Source organism: Rhamphochromis longiceps, linkage group LG16, assembly GCF_057381845.1.
Source record: "Rhamphochromis longiceps isolate RC_006_pf linkage group LG16, R_longiceps_female_GT1.1, whole genome shotgun sequence".
In the NCBI taxonomy this organism is placed as follows: domain Eukaryota; kingdom Metazoa; phylum Chordata; class Actinopteri; order Cichliformes; family Cichlidae; genus Rhamphochromis; species Rhamphochromis longiceps.
This window is the reverse complement of record NC_140572.1, coordinates 16,971,427-16,980,937: the sequence shown is the minus strand read 5'-3', so window position 1 is coordinate 16,980,937 and position 9,511 is coordinate 16,971,427.

Sequence of the window (9,511 nt, the reverse complement as noted above, 5' to 3'; positions counted from 1 at the left end):
ATTGCCTCTCTGCGGACCAGTGAGGTGGTCTTTAAAGTGCTGCCATGATGGGCTTGCCCTATCTGCCCAGCGCAGACCCACAGATGCCCTCCCGAGGGGACGGGCTAGAGGGGAGCAGGGCAGTGGGCCTGGAGCCTCATTTGCTCTGCCCAGAATACAAATAGGTCAGTGTGCGGTAGGAAAGGAGGGGCTCAGGGACACACACACACACACACACTGACCATGAACAAGAAGGGGTCTTGCCAGCTGAATTCCTCCATTGGCCATGATGGGAAGGGCCATCTGGTGTCAATGCGGAGAAGTCAAGCAAGCTTATGAATGTGCACACATTCACGGCCACACACACACAGAAGACATGACTTTGTTTTATGGACAAGAGATTCGTGGCTGAACCTGAACATCATGTCAGTGACCTCTTCTACTAGTGCTGGTGTGGACACATAAATTAAACAGGAGGCCGTATGTTGTTAGACTAGCATAATTTCCACTGGTTAGGCAACTTTTGAAATGATGTAATGTAAACCAAACAAAGTACCACTGTGACCAGGATAAATTTCAGGTTATTGTCTTGCTGTTGTTAGTATGTATCATCACTGTATTATTCCCCAAAACACACCTTTGAAACCCAGAGTTTACTTTAAAGGGTACGCCTAATTCCCCGTTTTGACCCCCTTTTTATGATTGCAGCTTAATTCAATTTTGCAGTGAGCTTTCAGATTTCTCCTGTTTTGGAAATTCCTGGAAGTAAGAAAAACCTTAGCTGAGGTAAAAATAGACATTGTTTGACTATGATGTAATCCTGTGGCTGCATTCAAAAATTCTTCTCTCTGCTGTTAGTGCAAGCTCAACATATCGCTGAAAAGGGAAACTGATTTATTTTGGCTTAATATCAAAACCATGGCCTGATGAGGGGAGGCTTGCACAGAGTAAATCAAGTAGAAAATAAGCAGGGTTGAATTATTTTCAAAAGCCAGCATGCTATTAAGCCAGGGCAGACCCGTGGCAGCAGCTCATGAAAAGAAAACATTTCTGGCTTTTCCATCATACAATTCCTTGTTCTTAATATCAGCACCTCTTAGTAGGTACATAAACTTTCAGAAGGACACCGAGAGTTTTATATTAGCTTGATGCATGTCCTTCTAGGTGTTACATGAAAAAATATGTAAGACCTGCAGTATAGTATACCTGCCAAGAGGGATGTATGATCAAATCTGCTCATGCACTCTGTTCTAATGTTTTAGGTGCTAAACTACAAGTTACAGAGACGCATCTGGAAATGAACCTTTGAAATCACATAAACAGAAAGCTCGTAACGAGGAACTGATTTGTCTCCCAGACATTTACATCCTCTCACCACGAAGCTGCAATTGAAATTATTACAACTCGAGCCTCCTCGCGTGCACTTGCATTAGCAAGGTAGGTTCTGTACCATGGCTTGCAAATATCTCAAGCATCCTTGTCTACACCCACCACAGTCTTATGTCTGGAAAAAAGAAATCATTTGTTGTGCAGCAATCTGCCTCTTTTTGATTAACACCCCCATTCTACTTCCTTGGCGTGCCCCCGCCTCACCTCTCTTTCTTCCACCCTCTCTCTCTATGCACATCCTTCTCTATGATTATTTAAACGGGTGCCAGAAAAACACTGTGACCCGTCTAATTTGGGCTGTGAGAGAGCGCAGAGAGGAGAGAGAGGGGCCCTGCGATTCTCCACACTCCCTTTTACCGAGCGGGGAAGTGGCGGGTGAGAGAGAAACTGTTGCCATGGCTACCTGCTGGCAGCTTCTGTCCTTGTGTTTGGAGAGCACTGGCTGTTCCCTCTCTATCCAAACCCTGGGAGGGAGGAGAGGGGAAGAAGGTGAGGGGGGACGGAGGTGATGGGTGTAAGGAGGTGAGGTGGGGGATGTCTGTGGTGGGGGGGTGGAGTGGGGGTCCAGCTGCCAAAGGGGGAACAGCACAAGGTCTCGTCAAAATCAGAGGGCTGCTGGCTGGAAAAAGAGCAACAAAAGAGCAATACTGAGGGCTCTGGTGGCTGATCAGCCCCAGCTAGTTACATACACACGCACCAGTGTTGATGACAGGGTTGACAGCAGTGGGGGGATGTGGAAGAGTGGCAGTGAACAACTGCTTCAGTGCTTCCATACAACGTAGGTGTCTCCACTGCTCTATGATGAGGCTAATCTTTCATCTGTCTTCTACTTAAAACTCACTTTACAAGTCTAGTAAAGTGCCGAAGTAATGCATTTAACCCTTCCACTGATGCATTTGATGTTAATTACACTGTAACAAATTGCCACATTTTTTTCCTGTAAAAATTTGCAGTGACCTGTGTAAAGGTACATCAGTCCAAAAAAAAGGGAAAAATAACTTTTTAATTGTGACCATATTCTCCCATATTAACTTCTCTTAACAGGTTCCCTGTTAATTCCATAATTGAATTTAAAATCCTTTTCATCACATCACATCATGTGACCCTGAATCTTCCCTGAGTTACACTGCAATAGGTCTAGGCTGCTGGGGGCTTCCTATGATCCACTGAGTGTTTCCTCTTCACTCATCTTTCTCACTCACTATGTGTTTGTACACCATTGAATCATTAGTTATTATTAGTCTCTGGCTCTCTTCCACAGTGTGTCTCTATCCTATCTTTCTCCCCTGAACCCCAACCAGTCGCTGCACATGGCAATCACCCACTGAGGCTGGTTTTGGAGAAGGTTTCTTCGTGTTTTTCTTTCCCACTGTCGCCAAAGCACTTCCTCATAGGGGGTCATCTGGTTGTTGGGATTTTCTCTGTTTTCTCTGTATTATACAGGATCATTACTTTTTTTCTGTTGTTGTGATTTGATTTCATTTGAACTGAATTGGATTTAACTAGCGTTCAAGGCCCAGACTTTTCTGGAAACACTCCCTAAGTACTAGCAAAGCAGTTGTGAAATGCAAACTGGGAATCAAAATTGTGCCTCAGCGCTGTAACCAACAGAGTTTAAAAGGTGAAACTTTTACTTTAAAAGTATGTTTAATAAGTAAGTTTGAATTGTGACTATAGTTGTACCATTAACTTCTCCTAGCTGGTTCCCCATCTTATATTACAGTTTTTCTCGATTGCTTAAACACTATAACCAGGCTTTTAAACTAAAATTTCAAAACCGTAACGCTATTTTTCAAAAAGCTCACCCATTTCCCTGAACTATAAACACTATTCCCTGCTTTGACACATGAGTCAAATTTGGTGAACTGTTACTGCAAAACTCTACACACAAATCCCTACATTTTTCAGTGCTTACACCATGTAGTCATTTAGAAAGCACTAGCATTCAATAATGTTAACTTAAGTCAGCATAGCTTGAGCTCAATTAGCACACAATTAACCAGGTGGAAACACTAGGAGTCAAAATTTAGCACACACCAATCAGAACCTTCGAATGTGTGACAGTTACAGTAATGAGTGCTTCTATTTTTGTAGGACACAGAGACGACCACCTGGTGGAGGCAGGTTAAGGCTTTTGTCGGAGGGGCAAGAGAGGGAACTTGTAAACATGGTAATTGCAAATAATGTAATCCGCCTGCAAGAGATTCAAAGGAGAGTGATTGAGGATGATCATCTTTTTCGAGGCATAAATGCCATCAGCCTCTCCACAATTGACCGCATCCTCCGAAAGAATCAATTCCGGATGAAACAGGCATACCGAGTCCCTTTCGAACGAAACTCTGACAGAGTGAAAAACCAACGTGTGGAATATGTTCAGGTATGAGTTTGGATATTGTATAAAGTATTGTGTACCATCACAGCATGGCAGTTTATGCTGCCATTTCAGCACTCTTGAACTGTGGTTCAGGGTACCGATTGACTCTACTGTGTTATGTGTTTTGCAGAGAATCTTTGAGATTGAAGGACGGCCTGTTCCCCATGAAATAATCTTTGTGGATGAGGCAGGTTTTAACCTGACCAAAAGAAGGAAAAGGGGGAGGAACATAATTGGCCATCGGGCTATTGTAAATGTCCCTGGTCAGCGTGGGGGGAATGTCACTATGTGCACAGCCATCAGCCAACGAGGGGTACTCCACCGCCATGCCGTACTAGGACCCTATAACACTATGCTTCTCCTTGCTTTTCTTGATGGTTTAAGACAACATATGTTCCAGCTGGACTACAGGGAACCAGCACAGCCAGAGCAGCCTCACTACGTTGTTGTGTGGGATAACGTCAGCTTCCATCGCGCTGCTCTGGTTCGTGACTGGTTTACCAATAACCCAAGGTTTTCTAATATCTTTCTGCCTGCATACTCTCCCTTTCTAAACCCGATAGAGGAGTTATTTTCGGCATGGCGGTGGAAAGTGTATGACCGAGAACCTTATGTCCGTGTTCACCTCCTTCAGGCCATGGAAGAAGCCTGCCTAGACATATCAGTAGATGCATGCCAGGGGTGGATCAGGCATGCAAGAGGATTTTACCCCCGCTGCCTGGCTAGGGCCAATATAGCCTGTGATGTGGATGAGATTCTCTGGCCTGACCCAGACCAAAGACAAGATGCTGAGGTGGAATAATGTTTTTTGGTGTGTGTTGTACTGTATAGTACATGAATAAAAATGTGCCACTGTACATACATTGGTTGCGTCTTTTGTGTTTATCATGTGAAAAGGTTTTTGAAGGGGAGAACCATAAGCAACCTAATTGTTTTGGAACTATTGTTTTGAATTAATTGTACCAGTGTGCAAAACTCTGTTGTAGTGTGTGTGTTTTTGAGGGCTTGTGTTTGATGTCTGAGGGCAAAGTTTGGTTTTTCAGCAAGAGTGAATAGTTTTGAGTGTAGAGCTTCATTTTGACCTGGAAATAGGATGTTTGGGAAATTGAGTGAGATGTTATGGATTTGTGTTTACTGTTGTGAGAATATGAGGCATAGTTTCAAGAAATGTGTTTTAGCAATCGAGAAAAACTGTAAAAGCAGTGTGGCGAATGTTTGCAGAGAAGTTGGAGTGCAAAGTAAGGCTGGCAATCTGCCAGCAACAAAAGCAATGGCAATAAGTTTTTTTTGCCAAGTGGTCAGGGAGTAAACATTTTTCCCACAGGGTCATTGACCAGTCTCTAGGTCTCTACACCCTTAGAGACCGATCAATGACCTGGGTTTTAATAATCATTTTCCCAGCAACTGTCACCAACCACTTGCCAATGAGTCTGGGAATATGCATTTTTTCTTCACAACCAGTGTTGCTAGAGCGGTATCTAGGACTGTGTGTCTACGCTGTTATCATGACTGTGATTCCCTTTCGCCTGTGTGGCCTTGATCTTGGCACTGCAGCTTTCTTCCACAGTTTAAAGACATAGGTTTGGTTGTCAGGTGATTGTCAATTGCAAGTGGGTGTAATGAGCACTCTGTGAATAGCTTTCCCCAAGTCATGTGGGACAGATTCTGATGATCAAAATAAATCAATCAGTCCTGGTTTCTTTCTTTCTTTCTTTTTATTGCTTTGTTTGAAAAATGCATCATCTAATATAGTCCAATCATTTTTATAGTAATGTAAAGATATTTTTCAATACTTAGTTGATAACTTTTTACCAGGGTTAGTGCTGTAAGTTTTCAACAGTGTATATTTTTTCATTATATTACTTGCTGAACTTCTTATTTGTGCATCAGTGAGTCAGGTATTCAGGATGGCTTGAGTATCACAGACTCCACCCTGGTTCTAGCCACCCAGTAAGACGATCCAGGTAAGTGATAGCTGTGGAATGGACATAATACAGAGCTTGCTGTTTTAAAACACACAGGTCTCCTTGTTACTTTCCTAGCAAACCTTTCATTCTCTTAAGTTCAGTAGATATAGTTACTTTGTCAACGAATCTAAACTATTTCCTTGTTTTTGTAGCTATAGTTTCTTTTGTTTTATCTTATTTGCAGGGTAAAAAAAATCTCTTCTACTTCCTTGAATGTGTTCCTATCAACTCGTGCTCGTGTGTTCCTCAGGATCTGCTTGTATTGGTGTTAAAGTTCATTCTAGGGGTGCTTGTGTGTGCAAGCATTGCGGTTGCTATTAGACACAGTGTTCTGAAACCCCGGTGGCCATGCTGATGAAGCTTCCCCCTCCCTGCCCCCTGCCACTGCCACCCCCACCCACCCACTGGCAGGCAGCTGACCTTGGCAGGGCCTGACAGAGAACTGGCCTGGAGGGGGATCCACGGAGCTCCACGCCAGCCCACTGAGCCAGCCCACTCAGTCTGTGCAGGTGTACGGTCGCCTGGAAAAACACACACACATGCATAAGACCCAGACCAAGTGAGGCCCTTGAGCAAGCAGATGTCCTAACACTCTGTTTCTCTGTTACCTTTCTTCTGGATTTATCATTTTCACTGTCATTTTCCTTGTATTTCTGGTTTATTGTCCTTTTTGTTTTTGGTTTGTCACTGGTACTCATTTTCTCCTTACTCTTCCTTTCTGTAACACTATCTTACCTTCTTTACCATGCTTGCAGGATCCTTTCCACTTGCTGCAATAGCAAATACTGAAATGAATGGTACTTATTATTTTCCAGTTGTGGGCCTTATTTGGAATCATTTCTGGTTTCTTGTGTATCTTTTCTGACAAAATAAAAAGCAAACCATTGTCCCAGAACATGCAGTTGAACATGCTTTGAATGAACTTATTACAGTTTTTTCTGATTGCTTAAGCACATTTTTTGTAACTATTGGCTAATTTTGCAAAACTCTTCACACAAATAAGAAAACCTGTCACCCAATCATCAAAACATTGTAGTTCTCTTGCAAAAGCAAACACAGCTAGATTAACTCTTCACACCTTCGTAAAAATGGTGTTTCCGTATCAAACAGTACACACAAGCCATCATCTACTAAGCACACAATGCGCCAACTGCACACTGATGGTATGAATACAAAACACATCTGGCCTTTGCTTTCTCTGTGCACAAGGTAGGCTATGTCAGTTTGAGCTCATACTTCTGTCATAGATCCATAAGCATAGAGGGATCCAAACTTCAAGTACTGGTGTTTATTCAAACACATCAAAACAAACACAAGTGTTCATTTCCAAGTATAGGATTATTTGCAATCGCCATAATGACTATATGGGTTACTTGGTCTGCAGTGAACATGCTTCCTCTGCCCCCAGCATCTGGTCATCTAGCAACTCTGTAAAGTAACAATTTCAGTATTTGTACATCAATGGTATTGGTGTGTTTCTCATTGGCATATGCCAGTGCTACAAATCTTTGTGCGAAGTGACTGTGCTAACCGATTCTCATTTCAAGATGTCCTTATGGTACTTGCTACAGTGTAGCGGCTCGAGTTAGGCTGGACCCGTTGGCCAGCTACCCTCAGGGTATTGTAGCTCTGATGTCATCAGCAATTCTATTTCTTACTCTTCCTACCCTTCCTCTCCCCCCTCCTCATCTTCCTCTCCCCCCTCCTCGTCTTCCTCTTGCTCCTCCTTGTCCTTGTCGTCCTCTTCGTCCTACTTCTTCACCTCCACGTCCTCTTCCTCGGCCTCCTCTACTTCTCACTCTTTCTGCTCCCTCCATTGTACTCCGCACACACAGCTTACCTGTATTATAGTGCTTAGGCTGATTGCAAAGTGAACTAATTATCTAAAAAAGTTTTCACATGTGAAAGTGTGCCAGACAGTTGGCAAATTAGTGTTAATGATAGCCATACATGTGTATACTTTTGCTAGGAGTGTGTTGGAAATTTGGTAATTGAGTGTTGTGCAGTGAATTGTGCCTACAGTTTTGCAAAGTGTGTGTTACAAAATTGCAAACTGAGTGCAAAGCAGTTTTTGTGCTTTTAGTTTTGCAAACTCAGTGAGTGGTTTTGCTATAAGTCTGAATAGTTTTAGAGATTGTGCTACAGGAATCACAGTTAGGGTTTAAGCATTCAGAAAAAACTGTAACTAGCTAACAATAGATGCACATGAACGCACGATAATTTACTCCTTATAACACTCTTCATCAGTGATTGCAATCAAGCTCCTGGATCAATGCATTTAAGAGCTTGGGGGTGGAGTTCCCAGTGCAGGCATAAACCTTGGCCACGCACTTATGCACAGTACTGTACATACTCTCGAGTTATACGCACTGCATCCACTCCCACATCTAACCTCTTAGTTGGCATCCTTCTGTGTTTAAATTCAGCAATCTTTTGAAACAAGTCAGAGAAATTACACTGGGGCTTTGAAAAACCTCTTATAGCTAAAATACAGAGAAGACAACTTAAAAATGCCCCAAACAGCCTTTTTTGGTTGTTGTTGTTTTTTTTATAACAATAATTCAAACATGTCTGGTTTGTTGGGACTGCATCAGGTTGCAGAAAGGGACAGGTTAACATTCTATATCATATAGAATATTGTGCTAAAGTCTTGAGCCACCCTTCATATATTTATAATTTTCTTCCAATGAGCTGGATTTTCTTGTCTTCTTATTGTTCTCCAGGCTTTCTGAAGGTCTTTCAAAGTGTTTTGGGCATGACATTTTCAGTCTAGTCCTTGTACCTGATCATTTTTATTTTAAATTGTGTCTTTGGGCACTTTATTACCAGCAGCCTGTCAGAAAAACACATCATTTTTTCCCATTTCTTAAGTTAAATCGATTAAAAATGCCAAACATAACACAATTTGACAGGCATAAAATAGTATTTTTGCAATAACAAGGTAATTCCCAAAAGGCCATTAGCCAAAAACTTGGCATATTTCAGAACGGTGTGCAGTGTATCCTTCAGAAAGTTGAGGAAACTGGATAAAATGTGCTAAAAGAAGAAATGGGAGGCCTAAAACAATCTACAGCAGAACCCATTTGTGTTCTTCACACATGAACCGGACAGAAAATCAGTGGCAACAGGTTATTTATGCAAATCTGAAACTTTGGGTTGAAATGACTGGCAATAGGAAGTCAAGGGAACTGTATAACAGTGAGTCTCTACACTTTATGATTTGGGGCTACATTTCAGCCAGCGGTGATGGAGATCTTTTCAAAATTATGAAAGCAGAAATGTAGCGTCAGATTTTGATTAACCATGCAATACCATCTGGAATATATCTGATTGGCAATGGCTTCATTTTTACAGCACAGCAATGATACCAAACGTGCTGCCAATGTAGTAAAAGCATACCTGGACAGAAAATGCACACACTGGAACATTATCAGTCATGCATTGGGCTCCCCAGAGCCTGGACCTCGACATTATTTAAGCAGTGTGGGATCATCTTGACAGAGAACAGAACAAAAAAGCAGTCAACATCCAAAGGAGTGCTTTGAATGTCCTTTAATAAGCCTGGAGAACTATTCCTGAAGACTACTTTAAGAAATAACAAGAAAGGTCGAGTTCAAGCTGTGTTGAAGAATGACAGCAGTCATACAAAATCTTGTATGACAAACAAATCTTGAACTGTACAAACCCTAATTTCTCCTCATATACTACATTTTCATCTGTGTTTGCAGATGTTTAAAACAATCCCTATGCACCTATTTTGCATTTTCCTAATAAAATGTTAAGAATGTGTGATAAATAAATG